We start from the raw sequence: 21301 nt of genomic DNA, 5'->3' as shown, positions 1-21301 counted from the left end.
GAAATTTATCTTGCAAGGTTTTTTGAAAGAGTCAGATAAAATAATAAATGTAAATCATTATAATGCCTGACCCATTAAATATTAAAATGTTATTCATCTTCTCTTCTGGCTGCTAAAATCTAAGTAGCTATGTTTGTTATGCATCATTTTGAATTAGTAATTAGAAATTAAATAAAAGCATATATATTGATTGCAACATATCAAGGATACATCATGTTCTGCAAAAAGGAAAAAGCTAGTGTCTTGATATGAATACTCTAAAAGTTAGCAAATCTGAGACTCAGATGATGCTTTGTTGACTGTGTAATTACACCTAGTTTACTCCTAGGGTTCACTCTTAATTTTCTTAACTTGAAAGTTAACACAATTAATAGAGATCTCTAAAAAATATTTTGTTAAAAAAAATCTGACGGAAAATAAAGTAGTAGGAAAATTAGGAATAAAGTTGAAAGGAGACAAAAGACTGAAAGGAAAAAAAATTAACCATAATTACCTTCTGCCTGCTTTTCCCTAAAAAAAATCACTTAGATAATAGCTATTTTGGTGTGAGAAGAAATGTATGTGTTTTCTGCTGTTTTAAATATTAGAAATTTTATTTTCTTTTGACATAAAACTTTGGAACACTCTGATAATCTGTACCATGTTGGAAAGTATAAGAGAAAACAGGTTAAACAGTATTTAAAAAGCAGTTTACCAATAAACCTCATTACAAGCATTAAATGTGTTTAAAAAGTTGGCATTAATTCATAACCTGTAATCGTCAAATGTGTACGACTTAAATCTTAAAATTCCACATTTTAAATAGTCTTCTTAATTATAAACCCAGACTTTCTGTAGTCTACATAAGCCAGATAAGCAGCTAGAATATTTAAGAGTTAGGGGATAAATAATATACATATATATTTATACACATATATTATTATATGTATGTGTATAGCATATACATATAAAATACATATGTATCAGTTATATTATCTAATAAAGCCACATTCTGTTAATACAGATATGGATTTATTTCAAAAATTTAATCAAATACATCACTAATAGTATAGCTGTTGCATTTTCCAATATTGATAAAGTTATTCAAGTTTTTCATTTTCACGGAGTCCAGACTGAGCTGCCAGATGCTGAAACTCTCCTTCTGGGTTAAAGGTTTGTTTCACATCTAAACTTTTCCTGTTGAAAGCTAAATACCTGCTGAAAGTTGGAAGCTCAGGAGTTGGAAGAGTTGGTTTGGACAGGCTGTAACATCTAATCTGTTACATGTGGTGACTCATTAACTTGGCTTTATTAATAGCAAACACCAGAATCTTTCTTGTTGACATCTTTTTTTAAAAAAAAAAAGATTTTATTTATTCATTTGACATAGAGACAGCCAGCGAGAGAGGGGGACACAAGCAGGGGGAGTGGGAGAGGAAGAAGCAGGCTCCCAGAGGAGGAGCCCAATGTGGGGCTCGATCCCAGGACCCTGGGATCACGCCCTGAGCCGAAGGCAGACGGTTAATGACTGAGCCACCCAGGCGCCCCTCTTGTTGAATCTTTAATTAGTAAAGGAACTAGTCTATAGTTGTCATGCTATAAGCTTATTCAGTCAGTGTTGAATTGCACCATTTCGTTATTTCATTTATTTATTTATTTATTTATTTAATAATTTTTATTTTGTTATGTTAATCACCATACAGTATATCCTTAGTTTTTGATGTAGTGTTCCATGATTCATTATTTGCGTATAACACCCAGTGCACCATGCAATATGTGCCCTCCTTAATACCCATCACCGGCCTATCCCAGTCCCCTACCCCCCTCCCCTCTGAAGCCCTCAGTTTGTTTCCCAGAGTCTATAGTCTGTCATGGTTCATTCCCCCTTCTGTTTACCCCCCTTCATTCTTTCCTTCCTTCTCCTACTGATATTCCTGCTATTTCTTATGTTCCATAAATGAGTGAAACAATATGATAATTGTCTTTCTCTGCTTGACTTATTTCACTTAGTATAATCTCCTGCAGTCCTGTCCATTTCATTATTTCTTTTCTAGAAAAGCTTTGTGAAGGTACTGCTGAGATCTGGTATACCAGCATCACTGAGTCTCCCTCAATAACTTTTTTGCTCTGTTGTCTGAAGATAAACATTGGTGCTCTTCTATGTTCTTTTGCAAGAATGCTCAGTAGCACAGTACAGGTGGCTTCTCCTGTTCTGCTCATGGCAACACATGCAAAAACCCTGCATCTGAAGCTGTCACCATAAAAGATGAATGAATGAAAACTCTTGTCAGACACCATTATTTTGTGAAAGTCGTCTGATTAAACTGGTCTTCCACTTACACAGCATGACATATCAGGAACTGGTGGTCTGCTCATGCTGCAGAATCTTCCAGTTCAGTCAACATGTTCTCTGGCACTTGAATGAAATACTATGGGTAGGATTTCTTCTGGATTGCATCCTAATCATTCACATCTCCCTTTGAAATTGAAACATACAGTTGTGCATGTTCAGAACTGTGTTGCGGCAAATCTTGTGCCTCTCCGTGATCTTGAGCTTGAAACGCAGCAGCTACATTCTGTGATCCTAGCAATCTGCAACCCATCTTCTCCTCATATGTTAGCCATTGATTTCCATTATGATGAAGGCTGTCCTTACATTTCAGCTTTCTCTCCAAATCTTGACTCAAAGCTTCTCTTTTGATATTTGTGTTTCATGGTTGAGAGTTCCTGATATGGGCCTAGAATTTGCAGTTTGAGATGAGTTAGCATTTATAGGTTGACTACCTTAGGGCTGATGATAGTTGGAGTCTACAGTGGAGGGGATTTACTGCTGCTGTAATCAGACGTTGATGGCAATATGGAGCCCAGGAAACTGAGGACTGGTTATAGATGGCTATAACCCTTTGGCTCTGGTTGGAACCAGAAAATTGCTGGAGAGAAGCAGGAAAAGCAGAAGTGGACATGGTAATGTGAGAATTCACTGTAGAAGAGGCAGAACATCTTTGCTCTGTGCATGGGTTAGGATGGATAATGGAAGACTGGGCTCACTAAAAGAGCTGGAGGTTTCAACAAAACGTGTTTTTATATGCATTATCTTTCCTGCAAATTCTAATATTAATTAAACAAAATGGAAGCAAAAAATAGTTTTTTAAAAAACAAGTATGGTCTTTCAGATAAGACTTCTACTCAAGTGCTTAACAGGGCTTATTATTAAAATGTAATTTAAAATAATAATTTGAGTACATAGAAATATGCATTAAATCCCATAGGTTCTTTGCTTTGCAAATGGGCTATAATTTGGGGTGATAGAGTTTCCATTTTATTTGAGTTTGTAAATATTGTGATGGATGTTTTAATCTATAAATGCCCAAGGCCCCCTTGAAATATGTTTATTTTAAAACTATTCCAATTATTTATTTTGTCATATGCTGATAGGTGAAAACAAATCAGTAATATGAGGTGGAGATCAGTAGTCAGAAGAGGTTAATTTAAGCCAAAAGTTTTCTGTGTATAAGTCTGTTTCAATGTTTTACTCGCAGTGTGCGTGTGTGTGTGTGTGTGTGTGTGTGACTGAATGAAAGAGTAATGTAGTGGGAAAAAATAATGAGTTTTGGAATCAGAAGATCTGTTAAACCAAATTGGAATACCTAATTGGATGCCTTTAGGCATGTTAAGCTTTGAAGACTTTGATTTCACTTTAAAATGCTAGAACACAAGCCTGCTAGTGTTATTATCCATTTGTGTGGCTCTGGCCAGCCATACCATTTTGCGACTCTCATGGTCCTTGTGGCACAGTGGATATTTAGAGTGCATGCCACAGACTTTGCATAGTCACCTGGCTTTGTCCTCAATAAGTATCCTGCTAATAAATTCTACTACTACAATTTGATCTCAATATATTTTTAGAAGAAAGTTCACCGTTATTGAATGTCCATTTACTAGAAATCATTCTAAGTGCATTTATGCATATTACCTTATTAATGTATATGTGTAATACCATGGAGTATCTATTTTTAATTCCCATTTTTAACGAACAAAGCAAGCTTAAGAATAACGTACACACACTGGTACTTAGGAAAGTTACAGGACTTCATCTGATATTTATAGCATCATCTTGAACTGAATACAAGCTCTTCTCCAGTTTATAATATATCTTTTCATTTAACCACAACCAGAAAGACAGGTGTGATTCTTACTCATATTTCACAGGTGAGGAAATTGGGCACTAAAGGGCTTAAGTAACTTATTACCAAAAATAATATTTCAATGGCAGAACAGAGATTTAACCCCAGGATCATTTGACAAGAATTTCAGCTCCTAGCAACTAGTCTATTAGTATCTCTGAAGGCGGCAAGGGTTACAGTTTAAGTGTGATCAGAGAGTCATCAAAATAAGATGGAGCTCCTCTCCGATCTTAAAACAAGTGAATATCTCTGATATCTGAAGGAACTTAGAATTTTTATTCCTATTGCATTGAAGTATAATAAAATCATGACTATTATAATACTTATGCTCTATTGTTATATAGATTCAGAATAAGCCAAAGATATTTTTCTAGTAGAATCTAGAAGAATATGACCTTAGTTTTCATTTTCATTTAGATAATGAGGATTAAATAAAATTAAAAAAAAAATTTAAACCAGCACATTGATGTTCATGAGTTTTACTTCTTTCATTCTACATTTCTTTGCCCTTTACTACTTTTTATTTAGAGTATAAATTATATTATCATTCTTGTAAAAAATAATTCTTTAAGTTTTTATTTTAATTACAGTTAGTTAACATTTTTTATTTTAATTCCAGTTAGTTAACATACAGTGTTATATTAGTTTCTGGTGTACAATATAGTGATTCAACACTTCCATACATCACCCGGTGCTCATCACAAGTGCACTCGTTAATCCCCATCACCTATTTCACTCATCCCCGACAGCCCCCCACTCTGGTAACCATCATATGATTCTCTATAATTAAAAGTCAAAAATAATTTTTAAAATTTCACCATGGGCACTACTATGCACATACATACAGATGATTCCTGTTAACCAGGAATATATTATAGTGTGAAAAAAAGAAAATGCCTTATCTGAGTCCATATAGATATTGAAATTTTAATACTATGTTGCTATTATATATGACATTCAAATGAGTAATTTTAGTGTCAATGTATTTTTTCATATATCTATTTATATATCCATCTATCTATAAACACACATTTATACACACATGCATATATATATTTGGGTGTGTACATAAAGAGAGAGAGATGACAGATAATAATTTAGCTGTAATAATAATTAATACCTAGAGTAGTAGATTGTATAAATGCTACAAAGGAGAGAATGTTATCCTTGTCTACAGGTCTTATAATGGAGATAGAAAGATAACAAAATCATTCCTATCAACAGATAACTTAAGACATATGAGATATAAACAATTTCTAAGTGAACTCAAATGAAGGTAAATATTAAATGCACTTAATTTAAAAAGATATTTTCAAGGCAAAGAGTCTTATGCAGGGAATACCTAGGCTGTAGAGAATAAATCTAAAAGTTTGAAGTAAACTTGAGAATAATAATACAGATGTGAGAAACTACATGAAAACACAAAATAATTGGAGTTTTTAAAGAGATTCTCAGGGTATCAACTCTTGGGGGTCAGAAAGGTCATACTTAGGGGCGCCTGGGTGGCTCAGTCGTTAAACATCTGCCTTCGGCTCAGGGCGTGATCCCGGTGCTCTGGGATCGAGCCCCACATCAGGCTCCTCTACTGGGAGCCTGCTTCTTCCTCTCCCACTCCCCCTGCTTGTGTTCCCTCTCTCGCTGGCTGTCTATCTCTGTCAAATAAATAAATAAATAAAATCTTTAAAAAGAAAAAAAAGAAAGGTCATACTTAGAAATGTGTATGTTGAAGATTTGGATGTTAAAATAAGTTAAATTGATGTAAGTGTAGAACTGCTGAACAGCAGTCTAAGGAGCTTGGAATGAATCTCACTTAAGAGTCATAGAAGATTATTTATGCTGAACCAGAGGTGACATTGGAAAAAGTATGGGAAGACGGAAAGAACAACATATATACATCCCTCCTCTGAAGCCTACTTTTGTTTGTAGGCTTCATTATCATGCACTTCATTATCAAGAGAACTATGTCACTAATAAAATATATTTCCCAATGTGGTGCGGTATATTGAATAACTGGCCACAATCTTTCTGTCCTCCTTATGTTTATATCCTTTCAATATAGCTTGGAATCTCTTTCTATTAAAGAGTGGAATTTCTTCTTCCATTTCTTGAATATGGGCTGGCTGAATGACTTGGTTGGCCAATATAATGTAGTATAAGTGATAGCATGCCAATTCTAAGCTCAGGGGCTCAGGAATCCGGAGTCACTTCTACTCTTTCTTGGAATCCTGCCCAGTTGTCAAGTAAACAAATTTCAGCTGGCCTGCTGAAATGTGAGAGATCATGGAGAGAAGAGGCATTCTTCCAGCTGCAGTCATTCCACACTGCCACTTCCAAGCTGACCATACTGTTAAGCTCAGACTTTCAACTGAGCCAGTGAAACAAAATTGCCCAAATAAGGCCAACTCAACTGCCAAATCACAGAATCATGAGTTAAATAAATGGTCATTATTTTAAACTTTTAATATTTGAAGTGGTTTGATAGGAAGCAAAAGCTAACTGATACATGGTCAATATCCTCCTGGTAGAGGGATATGGTTACATTAGTTTATCATGCAGGGAATCTATATGCATTCCAAATCTATAGGTTTCATTGACACTCTATCCAACTATAACATAAACTTTTTTTTTCACTGAATTGTACTAAACAAGTCAGAGGTGTCCATCTTACTTCTTTAAGTTGTAACTTAAAATGAATATGCATTGCAATTTCACTCTCCAGGGAGTTCTGGCTTTCTGTTCACGCCATATAAATGGCAGGTGGCTTTGTTGATTGTCCAGTCCACTTTTGGAATACTCAAAAAACTGACTTCTTGTTTTAAGTCATTTTACATTAGGATGCCACACAACTGTCTATCAAAGAGAAGAAAGGATTTCTACTGCATGAAACATATTGTACATTTTAGGTAGGCTTAGTGTAACTCCAGATTGAGAAGCTTTGTAGCATTTCACATAGTTGCCTTTCTGCGCACAGACTCTATGTGTATGTGTGCATCAAAGAATGAATGGTAATATAGCAAATTGCCTTTCTTATGCTCCAATGTTAATTAAAACCAAATGTCCCTTCCACAGTGTAGCTAATATACTTTAATTATTCTGTATTGTGCAGTTGTGACAAAAGGGAACATGTAATTATTAAAGGGAAAAAAGTGCACATTGTACCAATAATTGTCCACACTGTGAAATACTATTGCTTTTCCCCTGTAAGTAACTTGAATTGTTGCCAAATAATCCTCTCTACACCATTTAAGTAATGTAAATTATTCTTTCACAATAATTTACCTTTTTATTGAGCTTAACTGAAACATGCTTATTTCCATTTACCTTCTTTCCACAGTTTTAAACAATGCAAAGTCAATAACAAAATAATAAGTTTTTAATGTTTTCTACTGGCATAAATTTTAAACATAATAAAATGAGTGTTCTTTTACATGAGAAAGAAGGCTGGTAGCAATCATAATTACCTTTTAATGTTAACCTCTTTTTTAACATGGGAAAATCTATTCCCCTGAGATTAATTTTCTTCTTCTATTAAATTAGGATAAGGATACTGACAAAGATGGTAGATGAAAAGTAAAGATTAATAGATAACATGTATAAAGTGACCAGGTCACAAAATAATCTTTCTTATAGTGCTCAATTACTAGGCAACAGAAATAGAATCTATTAAAATAAATTCAGATTTTCAGATATTTGAATTGTTTCTCTGTCTCCCACTGTCTTAAATTATCTTTCTCTGGCTTTTAAATTATTTACTCTACCAAAGTACACTTTCTCTCCTTCTAAATGAGATTGTATCATAAACATTTGAGGACTCACTTAAATGCTGATATGTCAAAAAAACAAACTCACTAAATAAAACGTAAGGGTGTCTAAAAAGATGCATGATTTTTACAAAAAAACAAAAACAAAACCAAACAAACAAAAAAAACCCTCAAAAACACCCTCTAGGGGGTCTAGAGGGATAACCACCAGAGACTTTGTGTTCTCTTCCCAGAGGAGGACGTTGACTTTCCCCCAAAGTAATGACAAAAAGGATAACTGAAAGGAGGAAATGAAGCAGAGACCAATTTCAGCCCAATTTTGGGGGGTAGTTTTTCTGCAGCTCTGTTCCAAGCCTATTATCCAGTATTCTGATAGTGAGGTGTCAGCTCTGGTAGAGGCTTTTTGATTCTGACCTTAGCTCCTATTTTGGCTTCAGAGAAGTGGCTACCTGGTGAATCAGCTCATGATTGCCGTCGTAATTGTTCTTGTAGCTTGAGTGAGAATCTGGTTTTTGTCTTCAACATTTCTATCAGTTTTGTAGTCACTTAATTCCCTGTATTCAATTTCTTTCTCATTAATATACCTATAGTTTTCTATCTCTTAGAGTAAGCCCTGGTTGATACAGCTTCAAAATATTTTTGATAAGGCGATGAATTTGTCCAATATAGTAGGATTTCAGAAGAAAACGATAGAGAGAGAGATTAGATTCAGATTTGGGTATTCATTAATGCCTTGGTAAGAACCTGGAATTCATTCTAAAATTCATATCAAGCCATGAGATGGGTCTTTGAGGAGAAAAGTAGCATGATTAATATGTATTTTACCAAAATGATGCTGGAATCTGTGCATGGAGTAAATGGAAGCATGCTACACCAGAAGCAAATGGTCTGATCTGATGGAAACAGTTGGAGCTAGCATCAGTTACAGCAGGGAATAATTGATAATTCTTTCATAAACAATAGGCATAAAATGTTTCCAGTACTATTAGAAAAATAACCAGGAAGAACCCATTTTATTTATTTTTTTTCAATTACAGCCAACAGCTTTCATTTTGTTTTAACACCTTAACTGTACCATTGCAACAGGTTTCCCAGCTAACCCACGGGTGTTGTAGTATGTAAATGAATAGATATGGAGTGCATACATCAAGTATCCTTTCTCTGACTGAAAGTTCCTGGCAAATACATTAGTTCTTGAAGCTCAAATACAGCAGTTATTTTAATTAAACTGATGGAGCACTGGCAGAATCAAAAACAACTTGAATATTTCCCTGTAATAAAACCAAGTGCCCAGCCTTGTATACCTACTCAGTACATGTTAATTCTCTTGCTCTCCATTATATCTACAACACTGAAAACACCCTGATATTCCAAGACAAAGCTAGGCATGTTCTGAGGCTAGAAGGCTCCCCTAGGTTTGGATACTTTGTCTATGAAATACCCAGGCAACGGTGTAACGGACGTAAGCACCATTTGAGAAGATAAATATCCCCTGGCGCTTCAGGAAAAGTAAAGCACGAATCCAATTATGGGGCCAGAGTGGGGGAGAGCTTTCTGAGGAATACAGGGCTCCAGATGAGCAGTGAAACAAAAATGGAAGTGTGGAATGTATGGAAATAGTATGAAGAAAGGTAACAACCAGTATGAGAAAAGAAGGATATAAGAATTTAAGTGAGGTTGAGTCTATATTGTGGAGGAGAGGAAATGGCCTGCTGAGAAATCAGTATTTAATTGATGGACTATAGAAAAACTTAAAAAGATTTTAAGTGGAAAATAATAAATAGATAATTTACAAAAACCCCCCTCTGGTGTCTACATGTCATTTCCAGATGGAATTCCTCAGAAAGACAAGTTTAATTTTGCCTGTGTAGGGTTGGCCTGTATAAAGGTTTAAGGGAAAAAAATTGCCAACATTTGCGAAGTTGGATATATCACAATTATCAAGTTCAGATGTCTGGCATTTCAATTTTTGAAACCAAAAGATACGTAAACAGATAACATGAATTCCTACTCAGCAAATGTAGTAGGTTTAGAGATGAAGCCTTAACGTGATATATTTGGAGGCAATGGAATTACCAGCTGTGGCTCCGTTTGCCCTGTGCTTATACTTTCCACTAGAACATTTTACTTATCCATGGCCTAGGTATACCTCAGAGATATGAAATCTGATTTATGGAACTTCCTATATCCCCATTCCTAAAATATATCCCACCCCATATCAATCTATCAGATACCTTGAACAGCCCAGTATATTTGGCCACTGTAGGATTTTCAGTACTATTATCCATACAAGTTAATAAACTGTTTATTTTAGGTCTATTTTCCTGGGCAATTGCTCTGGTTAACAATAAGTGGGAACAAATGTGGATAAAAGAGATGTAAGTATAGAAGCTAAACTTTACATTTGATTATGCTTTTGTATTTATTACTTGAAAGAAAGTTTACATTTGTTTCCCGTATAACCAAAGTGTGGGGAAAAAACTCTAATTTAAAAATCGCATACTCACAGAATGTTAATTTATTACATTCATCGGTTATAATAAAATATGTCTACGTGTTTAATTTTGCGATTTCATATTTAAATATTGCATGAATATTTATTTTATCACTACAGTGAAAAGTTTTGCATTAAAATGATTACTTTTTTATTACAACACATAATAATTTAGCTAAATGAGTGTCTGTGTATGAAGGCACTTGATCAGGCTTACATGGGTCCTTGATCACAAGAAAAGTCAGGAGGTTTTGAAGTTTGGAGATGCCTAGCTGAGACATTTAGAATACTGTAATTTTGACACTGTCGGGGTTTTGTGATTGCTTTCTGACTAACTGGAAGGTAAAGTCAAGGGAAAGGCAGAAAAGAAAAAGGACACAGCTGGGCATGATGCTCCTGCTGACTGTAAAATCAATTCCTGGCACCTGAAGGAAGCAGAGAAGGGTAAGGGATTTCCATATCTTAGAGATGTGCTGTGTCAACCAGAAGCTCCAGCAAACACGGGGAAAATAAAAGTAAATGTTTCCAGATTTTATAATTTTCGAGTTCCAATTTGCTATGTTTGCACCACTTGTTTACAAAGCCACTGAGTCAGGCCCACAAACTTAACAGTAATTATTTTCTCCCCAAAATAACTTCAGAAAATAAATGAAGTCTTTAGCCACTAAACAAAAAAATATATATAGCATTAAAATAATGCCGCTGCTAAGTGTGCATGTACAGTGTGTAGAATCATGGTTTTCTGGTGGTGGCTTCAGGTCATTTTGACCCAGGCTACCTACCAGGAATATTTCACTAATCATCTCTGATGGCCTGTACTTGAACACGTGCACACACACACACACACACCCAGAGAGGAATGTAGGAAAGAAATGATACCCAAACGAAAGTTCCAGGTTATTATATAGAGGCTAAACCCACACTATGACATAGGGTCTGGTAAAGACTATTGATAGAGTTCACAGTGTAATGGAAACCCTTACTTCCTGTTTCTTCAATGTTGGCTTTATTTTCTCTATCTGCTCTCTAACAAGAATCAAGGTAAAGGGCAAGTGACATCATCAGATACGTATAGTCAACTTCGGTATAACCACACCACATGGAAGTGGATGGTACACAAGGAAGTGGAAAATAAAGAGGAATGGAAAAAGCACAATGGCTCGAGCACAGTTTGATCTCACCTTTTAAAAAGTGTAACTATCAATGCCTTGGACTGAGGCAGTTTGATCAGGAGCTTCTCTTCCCCACATGAAGCGCTAGTAGGGAGGGGGGGGGAAGGAAGCAGAAACGCTATTCAACGCCTCTCTTTTGCCCCTCTCCCCTCTTACATCATGTTCCTATTCATTTTATAAGTTCTGTCTATGTCTTCATTGATAAAATCAACTTCCTAGAATAATCAGCACACAGATTATTTGTATCCAGGTTTATAGATTTAAAATACAACCTCTGAGAGTCTATTGTTTCCAAAGAAAAAAGAAAAAAGGCATTTCAGATGAAGGCCATGGTGTGGAGATACAGAATTTTAGCATTTGCCATCTCCTTTTGGGATGCAGTTCTGGACTTTAGGAATTTCAAATTATTCCTATGATTTGCAGACAAAGCAAAGTTCAGTGAGGCAGTACTCTTCATTAAGAAACATTTAACTCAGTAATGGTCTGGGCCAACTGGAGAATGAAGAAAAGCAATTTAAAAGAGCACAGGATCTGTTTTAAGAATAATCACTTGTTCACCATATAAAATGAATAATTTAGATGGCCGTTAGCCACAATTATTGTAGGTGGGTAAAGGCAAATAGAAAATTGTATAATTTCATGGATGTTAATTGCATTTTGGTTGAGGAAGAGAAATCCATGCACTTGCTGAACTGAACTATAATATTAAAATGAAACAACTATTTGGTTGCTTGTGAACTCATCAGAGTTTTAAATTGCATATTGATCTTTTTTCTAATTTTTAATGTATTATTATTAAAAAATATATAAATATACCAAGCATCAAGCTTCAATAATTAATAAGTCATGGCCAATACTGTTCTACCTAAATGCCCACACAATTTCTCCAATCACCCGATCCAGATTACTTTAATAAATATTTGCACATCCTATCATTTAATCTGTAATTTTTTTATATTGATTCATTTTATGCTGTTATCATGTCAATTCTGAGTTCTTCTCATTGTTTTCTCAAAAGACTGAAGCAAAGGAAATGAGCCACATCTGCCAACATATATCACCATTCTGCTTTTCTTTTATGAGCACAGTTTTGTGGCTGTTACAGTGGCTGATTGCTGAGATAAAGGTTTCAGGTTTCCTTGTCCTCATAATCATTATTTCCTTATATTACTTATGAAAGGGCTCAATAAATGCTTTTTGAATGAGTTCAGAGAATCTATATTTTATGACCAATTACTCTCAATTCATGTCACTGTTACATGTAAGCAGATACTCATAAAACAAAACCTGTGGTAGTACCTACCTCATATCATCAGAATAAAATGTGAGAGGGCATATGGAACATTTAGCGCAAGCCCTGGCCTGTGGTGTACTATTAAATATCTGAACTTAATATTTATGTTTTTGTTTATTATTGAAAGTGATTTTGTAATAGTAGCCACAGAGGACTGAGGATCTGGAAACCTCTCAGGGCAGACTTGCCTTCCCGATCATTCATGGAAAGAGAACTCTCCAACATCTTAAAAACACTTCGGAGATTGGACATTTTTCTTCTGTACTCAACTGGTATCAAAAACAGCCTTTTATCATATACTTAAGCCACAGTAACAGAACCACAGTTTTGTCTTCTCAGTGCAGGACCTCCAAATACTCTGGATATCAACAATGCAGATATTCTAAGAGTGAAGATCAATAGGTATGGCTCTCTTCCCCCTGACTTTTGCCTAGAATTGCACTAATTACATCGGTAGTATGTTCTTGCTCTCTAGAGTTCTAATCTCTACATGTAAGTGTGTCAAGTGGGAGAGAAACTGGATAGGGGAGTGGGAGTGTGAATATAATTCATTTTTAACAAGAGTGCATCAATAAATCGAGAAACGTTATTAAGAGAAAATAGAAATAAAAATTTGGTAAGATATTTCAGTGGCATAAACCATTTTCTCTCCTGCAAGACACTAGCAGTCTGATTGGGTAACGGACTGTAACACACATGAAACAGTTCCACAGCAATGTAACACCACCTACTGCAGTTCCAAAATATAAATGTTGTATTACATTCCACAATTAAAACGTAACTAAATATATAGGTAATATACATGAGAATCGATCTGCAAAAAAATTAGTACCCTTTAACTAAAGTATAGTCAGATTTCATCCTCAGAGACTGTGATTATGTAACTCTGAACTAGATCCTCAAGAATTCATGCTTTTAAAAAACTCTAGAGGCAATTTTGATATACACTCCTTGTTGAGTGACACTGAGAAAAAGACTATGATGTGAGCTGCGTATGTACAATAGACTGTAATATGTATGCAAAAATGATGTCCTGGATAGATAGGATGTCACTTCATGTCTCCATGATTTCCCCAACTGGTCCTCCAAAATTACATAAGTGACTAGTACATATCAAGGACTCAACTGATATTTGATTATATTAGCTTTTTTAATTTTTATGAATTAACTTTTATTTGTTGAACCAATGAAAGTAAAGTTAAATTTTAATGGGCCTGCTGAGTAGAACATGGGTGAGAAAACCGATCAAATATTGTTACTCACAGAAGATTGAAAAAAACTTCACGAAATGGGAGAACAAAAATGTAAGGCTCAGGTTTATTGCATGAGATATACTGAGTTTAGGTGAAATCTACAACATGGAGACTTGAGGTAGGGCCAGGAAAGACATAAATATTTATTTTCCACATATGCACGTATATTATTTTAAGATATCTTTCTGGAGGCATTATTAAAAATTAATCTAAAATTAGCTTTTGCTAATGCATTAGAAACTCCAGATTTGTCTCAGACTATTATGAAAGTTATAGTAATCACTTTAGAAGATTCTAACATAGGTCAGAGTAAAAAAAAAATAATGTCTTAACCAACTCTATAAAAATTAGTTTCATATTAACAGATTTTCTCCTGCTATATTGTTCATATATCCTGTTTGTTTGCCCTTTTTAATCAAATATTGCAATAAATTTCAATATAGTATCTAAATCCATGACCTGCCACCTATAAGAAGAATATACTTATCATACAATATTTTCACCTAATACCAAATACACTTAAAATTTCTGAAATTATAGCTAAATTTGATAGCTTATATTTTACAGCAATATTAGGGTCTGTATTGTTTACAGTACCAAATTTTGGTATGCCCTAAGAATTCCACTTTACATTGAAATGGAAACACCACAGAAAATCAGTCTTATAATTGTGGAAAAGGTGCCAATGACTGTATGTGTAGTTTCTGCCTAATACTATTTTCTAAGGGACATTTACCTTTTGGTCTAGGACCTCTTTCAAACATGGAGATGGAAGCAAGAATCAATTAAGTATCAGGCAAATATTTGAACTATGTTAATAACTTAACTAATATCTGAACTATGTTAATAACTTAAAATGATTTCATTCCATTCTCTCGTTGAGTTGCCTGCATGCCATTATAAACTTGGGCATAGTAGAGGTTAGGGCTGATTTTTTTTGAGAAATGCATATAATGATCTTTATTTTGTATGTAAGTAAACAGATGATAGCCAGTGGCAACCCTGAACAGATCTCATAATTATAGTGGAGCCAACTTTGTGATACCTTCTAACAAATTAGTGAGGAAAACTCAATAAATGCTCAGAGTTCAACCATGTTCTTACAGGTATCTGTCTCTAATGCCCCAGGCAATAAACCAAATCACATTTAAATAAAATTTTTTTAAAAGCCATTCCAGATATTGCTCTGTCCTGACATGCTTTTTTGTTTCTAAAATGCTCCAGGTGTTCATATCCTGAGAATTGTGTAAGAATTTGATAGAAAGTTTCATTTTAGGGGGAAAAATAGCACAGGATAGAAGTGGCAATTTTTTTCTACCCAGGTCAGTGAAAAGTAAAAATTCGCTTAACATGAAAATAAAGGTATCATCTACAAAGATTTTTTTTTCCTGAGGTATATATATTAACAGGATAGTAAGGAAATCATTTATTGATGTTTTATGGATATTCATTGCACATATTTAAGTTAAACAGGCATTCATTAAACACCTGCAAGGGATGAGGCATCCGACTCAGGACATCATACCTTCTCCCAAAGATTAAATTCTAGTGAGAAAACAGAGGAACATGTCATCATTGAAGAGGGACTCTTAGCATACCTGGAAGGTTTCAGGATGATTTTTACATGACCTTTTCTCATCAATAAGACCTATCTCAAGTATAAATATATAATTACTTATATAAGTTTACTTTTTCTAGATTGGAAGATCCATGAGGATCTTTATCAGCATAGCATTCAGCACACAGTAGACACTCTGAAATAAATAGCAAGTCATACAGTTCTGTCCAAGTTGTGATCAAAAGATAAAAGTGAAATTAGCTGAGCAAAAATGTTTGCTGGGAAGGGCAAGGTTAAGGAAAGAGGGGGTAGGATATTTGTGACAAGGCTATGTTAGATTGAGTGCAGATCACAAGCCAAGGTGTGAAGCAGGACGGGTGCGGAGAGCTACAAGTGAGAGCATTCAGAACAGGGCATTCCTGGACATGAAGCTGGAAAGCTGCAGGGGACCACACCGAAACATGATGGGCTATGGGTCCCTTGGTTAGGCTCTAAAATCCATGCCTGAAGGAATAAGATGGCATATCCATTTGTACTCATACTATCACTACCTTCTCAAATAAACCAAAGAGCCCTAACTATTTTATCACTGATCCAAGCACACTTTCACAAGGAGCCACGATGCTCTCTAAACAAACAACAGATAGAACCCAACAATTGAAAGCTTTTGTCCATGCCTGTTCAGGAGAAGATGAAGCTTTACAAGTTTCTCACTAGGGAAGTAATAACATCAAATCTGTGGTTTAGCTTATTTTTGTTGTAGAAGGTTGACAAGAGATACTGAATGCAGATACTGAATGTAATAATTTATATGAAATATGAATATACTATGTTAAGGAAAAATGCCATATTCAGCCTTATTTTGTAACTTGATTAATGTATCCATTTGGCATTTTATTTTAGACTTAATTTTTTAACATTATATTTATATGTTTACTAGTCTTCTCATTTTTACTCTCTTCTAGTAGGACTTGTAGTTTCATTCCACAATAGTTTTTTTTTTTTTTTTCCTCTTTATACACTCAGTAGGATTTCCAGACATTGGACTTCTCTTCTGGAAATTGGGTTAAATATTTTAATATCCAGAGTCTCTTGTAAATGGCTTACTCCTTAAAGTCTTCTCACATACTACTCTTATACTATACTTCAACAGTCCTAGATTAAAACAGAGTTTATTTTGGGCTTAACTCATTGCTTAGTATTTTTTTAAATAAAAACAAATAAAATATAGCCATTTAAACAAATTCCCTATAATCACTTTCTTTTTACTTGCCTGGAGATAATGAGGTAAATTCATTAATATTACCTCCATTTTTAATTTTTTTCTTTCTTGAATATAAAGTTATCTGTCTATATTTAAAGAAAGGTTTACGATGTGTTTTAATTCTCAGATACACTTAATTTTATTCCAATGCATTTATCTTTCAGATAGCTTTGATGAAAGGGAGGGCAATTGCCTATATGCATTGATTTTTTTTTCATTAAAATGTTCAAAAAATTAAAGTAACAGAAAGATACTATCATAAAAAATATATTGCACGGAAAACTAAAACCAAATACCCAAAGACTGTCCAACAAAGAATAATAAAGCAGACGTTAAAAACTGATTTCACAATTTTCTTTTTTTTTTTTTTTAAGATTTTATTTATTTATTCGACAGAGATAGAGACAGCCAGCGAGAGAGGGAACACAAGCAGGGGGAGTGGGAGAGGAAGAAGCAGGCTCATAGCGGAAGAGCCTGATGTGGGGCTCAATCCCAGAACGCCGGGATCACGCCCTGAGCCGAAGGCAGAAGCTTAACCGCTGTGCCACCCAGGCGCCCCTGATTTCACAATTTTCTTATATTTATCACTTCACAAATATACCAAGACCATGTTAACTTAAGAAAACCTATAGTCAGACATCCAATAATTTATATATTTTTTCACCCTCTGACATCTGAGTGTGACTGATCTTTTTTGTTCAGCCCCATGTATACAAAAGGTATATATCTTTAGGTAAGATTTCCAAAGCAGAGAGATTCCATTTTTCTACTTAAAGAATTCCAAAAAAAAATCCCTAAGTACCTAGTATCATATCATTGATCAAAAAATTTTCCCCATTATCATGTTAACAATATCATCTACTTAAATGTAAGCCTTGTTGATTCTTCCCTCAACAAATTTTTCAATGTCTCTGAATATAGTAAGATTTAAATAATCTGTTTCTTATCATACTTTCACATGCTAATTTTAGCATCATTAATAAATCCTGGCTGCAATATCAATTTCTCTTTAGGTGTTTGCCTAATGGTAATTTTCTTTTTCCCCGTCCCTTCCACATGCTACTTTAAGAAAGAGCTACTCTTCTCCTCCATTCATTTAATTTTTAATTATTCATTAAAAAAAAGATTGTGAATATTTATTTTTTTATTTTTATTTTTATTTTTTTTTAAAGATTTTATTTATTTATTTGACAGAGAGAGAGACAGCCAGCGAGAGAGGGAACACAAGCAGGGGGAGTGGGAGAGGAAGAAGCAGGCTCATAGCGGAGGAGCCTGATGTGGGGCTCGATCCCAGAACGCCAGGATCACGCCCTGAGCCGAAGGCAGGCGCTTAACCGCTGTGCCACCCAGGCGCCCCAGATTGTGAATATTTAAATTAGCCCACAGCTTATCCACAATTTGCATATCCATAATGTATCATAAACTATCCATAAATTAACATTGTTATTTATTTTGTTGCTCAAATTGTCTCAGGTTTGGCGGCTGCTTCATGTTGGTGCTTGTCTCTTTTTTTTAATGACTATATATTTTTGACCACTTCATTAATTAGCATCATCAGCTGTTCTAGGCTCATCTTGTACTTTCCCTAACCTCACCCTGAAATGAAAGATTTTTCCAAGGAGCCCTGACATTTTCTTAATTGTCATTGTCAAATAATGTTTCATCATTCACTTATAATACAATTAAGTTCCTTTGTTACTGTGTGAGTTCAGTACTGGATAGATCCATTTCCTCATCCTTGATGATTTTAATTATTTACACATGGAGGGTAGAGGATGTGGGAAACATGTTAATATAGGGAGAACTGATAACTTTACAATGTTGACTTACCCCACCTATGAGCCAGGACGGTCTTTCCATTTTCTCAGTCTATTTTTGTCTTCAGGAGTATTTTAAAAACTCCTTCATAAATGTTTGAATAATTCTTCTTAAGTTTATTCCTACATATTTAATCATCTTCATTGCTATTGTTAATGGAGATTACTTCAGTATAATGACCTCTAACTTCTCTTTAGAATTGTGCATGAAAGCTATCGATTATTGTATTAGTTTGCTAGAGCTGCTTTAAAGTACACAAACTGAATGGCTTAAACCAAATAAGTTAATTGTCTAGTCTGGAGACTAGAAGCCCAAGATCAAGGTGTCTTCAGGGTTGTCTCCTTCTGAGGCTGCTGAGGGAAAATGTGCTTTATGCCTCTCCCCTATACTGAGCAACTTATTATTTTTAAAATTAGAGGGAGCATTACAGGATTTTTAACAAAGGTAGTGAAACAAGAATTGCTTTTTAGAGAATTGAAAAGAGGGATTAAAGTTTGCATGCAGAGGGAACAGTTAGGAGATTATAGCTTCTAAGTGAAATAGAATGAGTATTTGTAGGTAATATATCCTAGCAGTTCTTATGAAAAAAAAATCTTGTTGCAGATTGGGTGAGAGAAGAAATTTAAAGTAAGCCTTGGATAACAACCTGGGTGCTCTAAGAACAATCAGGGCAGGTTACAAGGTGAAGTAGTCTGGGGGTAAATGGTAATGAGTCTAGTTTTGTCCATTAGTTCAATATTTAGTTGAAAAGAAGGTTGTGTATAGTTTTTCAAAGAGGTGGCATAAGAAAATAAAAGAAAGCCAAGAAAAGAGGTCTGGGAAGCAGACACTGCTATTTAAGATTTAAGGAGTAAAGGGCTCCAGGAAATGGTATGGATGAAGGGAAAGAATGTGATTTCAAAACAAGTTCCATAGTAATGGTCAGCAGTAATGAACAAATGAAAGACAAAAAGTTCCACTGGACTTTATGATATATTACAAAATATTTAAGTTGAAATGGTGAAAAACCTGTACTACTGGGCATATGAAAGTTGAATGATAACTATGGAGGAAATATATGGTGAGAAAGTGGAGACACTGACTGTCTGCCTTTTAAAGAAACTTAGCCTTTGAGGGAAGGGCAAGCATTAGTGAGAGAGACTTACGTAGTAAGAAAGGAGTGGTATTTAGTAACTAAGAGAACTGAACAATTTAATCAAATGGGTAAGAGGATCTAAGTTTAAGGTTTCTTGTTGATTGGTTGGGGGTGACTGAAATGGGTGTTTGTCATGTTCTTTGCAATTTACTACAGTGAAATTCTGCATGGACGTGCATTGTAGTCAAAACAAGAGAAAAATGGAATCTTCACTAGATAAACAAATATATAACTGTTTTGGAATAATTTAAATATGCAAACAAATAATTGCTATCAGTTGTGATTTTTCAATAAAAGTTAATGAGATTAATATGGAGTAAGACTAATACTTAGTCAAACCACTGACAGAATGAATTAGTACTCAGTTACAAAATATTTCAATTATGCTCTCAAAATTAATGACTCCTAATAGTTTATTTTTAATTTAAATAAATATGTGAAGCAAAAGCTTTTGAATGTGTGATTACTTACACATTCTGCTCCCACATCTTTAAGAATTTAGTTGAAAAAACAGAAGATTAAAGAAACAAGAGATAGAGACAGGAGACAGACAGACAGACACACACACACACACACACACACAGAAGGGGAAAGAGGCACAGGCTAAGGCCATGAACTGGACATAAAATTTTCAAGAATAGTCTTTGGTTGTCATGAACATGCTCTTTATTGCTTTTTCTCCCTCCATCCCTTCCACTCTGCTTCCTTCCTATCTCACATTTCAAAAAAAAAAAAAAAAAAAAAAGAGTTATTCATTCTGAAAATACACTTGCATTGGCCTGACATTAGAAAAAGGTTCCTTGTCATGTGTTTGTTGGCAATCTGTATGTCCTCCTTGGGAAAATCTTTATTCAGGTTCTCTATCCATTTTTTATATAGGGTTGTTTATTTTTGGTGTTCAATTGTGTATTTTATATATTTTGGATATTAAACCCTTAACCCATATATCATTAGCAAACATCTCCCATTAGTAGGTTGCCTTTTTGTTTTGTTAATGGTTTTCTTCACTCTACAAAAGGTTTTTTTATTTTGATGAAGTCCCAATAGTGTATTTTTGCTTTTGTTTCCCTTGCCTTAGGAGAGAGATCTAGAAAAATGTTGCTATGTCTGATGTCAGAGAAATTACTGCCTGTGGTCTCTTCTAGGATTTTTATGGATTTAGGTTTCACATGTAGGTCCTTAATTCATTTTGAGTATATTTTTGTGTATGGTGAAAGAAAGTGGTCCAGTTTCATTCTTTTGCATGTTGCCATCCAGTTTTCTGGTTATTTATTGAAAAGACTGTCTTTCCCATCGTATTTCCTTGCCTCCTTTGTGGATTAATTGACCATATAAGTGTTGGTTGTTTCTCAGCGTTCTGGAGGCTGAAAGTTTGAGGTGAGAGCATCA

The 21301-nt window shown here is 34.7% G+C and overlaps 1 pseudogene; it reads right to left on the bottom strand.

Moving 5' to 3' along the window:
• Window positions 1-725: 725 nt before the first annotated feature.
• LOC103672237 lies at window positions 726-2582 on the bottom strand (annotated as a pseudogene).
• Window positions 2583-21301: the final 18719 nt, after the last annotated feature.

Source organism: Ursus maritimus, unplaced genomic scaffold (genome assembly GCF_017311325.1).
Source record: "Ursus maritimus isolate PB19 unplaced genomic scaffold, ASM1731132v1 scaffold_5, whole genome shotgun sequence".
NCBI lineage: Eukaryota > Metazoa > Chordata > Mammalia > Carnivora > Ursidae > Ursus > Ursus maritimus.
This window is presented reverse-complemented; position numbering and strand designations above follow the sequence as displayed.